The sequence below is a fragment of the Lathamus discolor genome, chromosome 1 (assembly GCF_037157495.1).
Source record: "Lathamus discolor isolate bLatDis1 chromosome 1, bLatDis1.hap1, whole genome shotgun sequence".
Taxonomy (NCBI): Eukaryota; Metazoa; Chordata; class Aves; order Psittaciformes; family Psittacidae; genus Lathamus; species Lathamus discolor.
The window spans coordinates 92,846,918-92,850,260 of record NC_088884.1 but is presented as its reverse complement, the minus strand read 5'-3'; positions in this window follow the sequence as shown (position 1 = coordinate 92,850,260).

The window sequence follows — 3,343 nt, the reverse complement described above, 5'->3', positions numbered from 1 at the left end:
TATCATAGAGCTCAATTAACTGCCCTTAAAATAAGGTACATAAAAATAACAGCGTTGAGGGAGAAATTAGCCTTGCAGTACTCTTCCTTTCAAACTCAACATTGCCAGCTAGCACTGATAGTGAAAATGTTGGTTTGTATTTGTAAAAAAAAACAAGCTGAAATCATTTAGATAGATTTGCAAGTATTAATTTCCACAAGTCAGTTCCTCTAGGAACTCTTCATTAGGAAGAGGCCTATTCCAAATCTATTAAGTCTTCATACATAAAATCAGTCTCCATTTCACTTTTCCTAGGCTTTTTTTTTTTTTTTTTAAATTTCTTTATAGTCCAAAGGATGAGTCAAGCAGCTGTAGTAGTGCCATCAGCCAGGCAAGATGTAATCATTTGAATATTCTTAATTAGTGTTCTAATTTTAATAGGCTTGCAGCTTAGTGGAGAAGATTAGATGTTTGTAGGTACCAAGGCAGGGAAGAAATAATTAGAAGGGCTCTAAAAACTGACATCACAGTAAAGTTTTCTGTCAGTTATCTCTTCAGGGACTAATTTAAACCCAAAACTGTTAAAAAGCAATCACTGCACAAACAGAAGTTCAAACCAAATGAAACCAGAAGCAAGGGATGTGGCAAATTCCCTGATCAAAGGAAACAGAGAAAGGTGAAATTATTTCAGTTGGGCTATGAGTTATAATTTCAGAAATGCTATTATTCTTTAATTATAGGGCAAAGGTTGGGGGTTTGGTTTTCTGTAGTTGTTGTTTGGTTTTGGTTTTTGTTTTTTTTTTTTTTTTGAGGGAGTTTGTTGGTTTTTTTTTGTTTGCTTTTGTTTTACAAGAATATATTAAAATACGTAATAATTAATATGTGAGTAAAATCTTGTCATAAAAACATGCATAAGTTTTAAAAAAATACTAAAAAGTCTATTTCCCACCTCCCTAAGAGTAATTTTAGTCTCCTATGTTTCATTAAGAAACATTGTTCTTAGAATGTCCTTTTGTGTGATTCGTACTCTACCTTGTTAAGATGCAAGAGACTTCCTTAAGTTAGTACCATTTTAAAAAGCAAACCCCCACCATTTCTACAGAATAGATTTCCAGTCAGAAACGGTAGGGCTAAGAAAAATAGTGGTGGAATCAAATTTTTATTGTAAAAATTAGGATGTTTCATTTCTTAAACAAATACATAAACTTCCAATGCTTTCACAAGTCAGAAAAGATGTAATTTTAACAAACATAATTTGTGCAGAAAAATACATTAATTTCTCACTTTTATTTTTTTCTGAAGAGGATTCACACTCTGCAGAAGCAGTTTAAATTGTTGTTGGTTATTCTTGAGCACATTCAAATTCTAATGAAGCCATAGCTAACCAGGTGTTAGGATAATCCATCAGATATGTCAAACAGTATGAAATTCTTCTTATGGTTGATTCTAGTCACTTAAGTTATACAATGTTAAAGTTAAATTATAGTTACGTCAGCACCTGGCTGTTAATTATTTTAGCACTCTTCCACAATCCAAGTCCATCTCAAGTAATTGAGGAATTATAGTAACTTTGTTGCATGCTCATTGAATTTCTATTTTCTGTGTTCGCAGTTTGCAAGCTGCCCAGCCAGAGCAGTTCTCACTATCATCAGACAACTCTTTCTGTCTTCTTGCAGCAGTTTGAGTGGCTGGACACTGACCTTTAAAGAAGTGAGGTCTAAGATAGGTTCCTGACCTGGGTAAGTCTTCAAGTGTGTTTGCAGTGCTCTTACCAAGGGGTAAAGATGATAGACAAAAATTATAATGCAGATTATTAGAGAGTGAAGAATACTATAGAAATGGGCTGAAGTTGTCTTTGCTGTCACTTCAGTACTACACTTTTAAAATCTCTTTCCATACCACTGTGGGATTAGGATTTTGGTGGTCATATGTGAATTTTGGCTGCCCTGGTGGGGATGTTGAAAAATAATCCAGGAATCATTGTATGTATGAGAAAAGTACTCTAAAGTTCAATTAACCGTTGATGGATTCTCTTGTTCAGGTTTTTACCCCTACAGAAAACTTTGGGCAAGACTCTCAAACATGGGCAATGCTTAGCTGTTCAGGGATGCAAAATTAAAATAACTTCATGTTTTCATTCCGGCTGTATTTCTTGGTTGGATGGTGCTAGGTACAATATGGAATTGCCTTAGATGATGAGGTCTCCTGAAATGGCAATTAGTCTTAGATGTTTATGATCTTTAGAGCAGAATATTTCATTCAGTGTAACTGCTGTTTCTTCTGGTCTTTTTGTTCCTATAGGCAGGTTGTTCTGCAGCTGTCTCATTTGCACATTGGAAAAAGTTTTCTTCAGCCAAAACCAAAGTTTGCAGGGCTTTCAGCTGTTTATGGAGAATTTGATTCTCTCTTGGAGCAGTGTGGACTTCAGATTAAGGTGAGCTCCCTGCTGGAAAAAGGATTTGTGCATAATTGATCATAATTTGGATGGAAAGTTAACCTGTAGCAAATTGGGAATTTCCCAGTTTTTAATTGAAAATACCAGAAAGACACTGTCTAGTGCTTCTGATGTAGATACCGGAATAATTCAGCTACACAGCTAGTCCATATGGTAATACAATCCAGAGATCAAAACAATTTTTTTTGGCTGTGGAAAATTCAAGCTAAAGTTCTGTATATTAATTATTCTGTATATTATATATATTAAGCCTTTTAACTCTCATGTCCCTCATCACAGAATCACAGAATCACAGAATCCCAAGGGTTGGAAGGGACCTAAAAAGATCATCTAGTCCAACCCCCCTGCAAGAGCAGGGTAACCTACAGTACATCACACAGGAACTTGTCCAGGCGGGCCTTGAATATCTCCAGTGTAGGAGACTCCACAACCCCCCTGGGCAACCTGTTCCAGTGCTCTGTCACTCTTACAGTAAAGAAGTTCTTCCTGATGTTAACGTGGAACTTCCTATGCTCCAGTTTACACCCATTGCCCCTTGTCCTATCACTGGATATCACTGAAAAAAGCCTCGCTCCATCATCCTGACACCTACCCTTTACATATTTGTAAACATTGATGAGGTCACCCCTCAGTCTCCTCTTTTGCAAGCTAAAGAGACCCAGCTCCCTCAGCCTCTCCTCATAAGGGAGATGTTCCACTCCCTTAATCATCTTTGTGGCTCTGCGCTGGACTCCTTCAAGCAATTCCCTGTCCTTCTTGAATTGAGGGGCCCAGAACTGGACACAATATTCCAGATGCGGCCTCACCAAGGCTGAGTAGAGGGGGAGGAGAACCTCTCTTGACCTACTAACCACTCCCTTTCTAATGCACCCTAAGATGCCATTTGCCTTCTTGGCCACAAGAGCACAT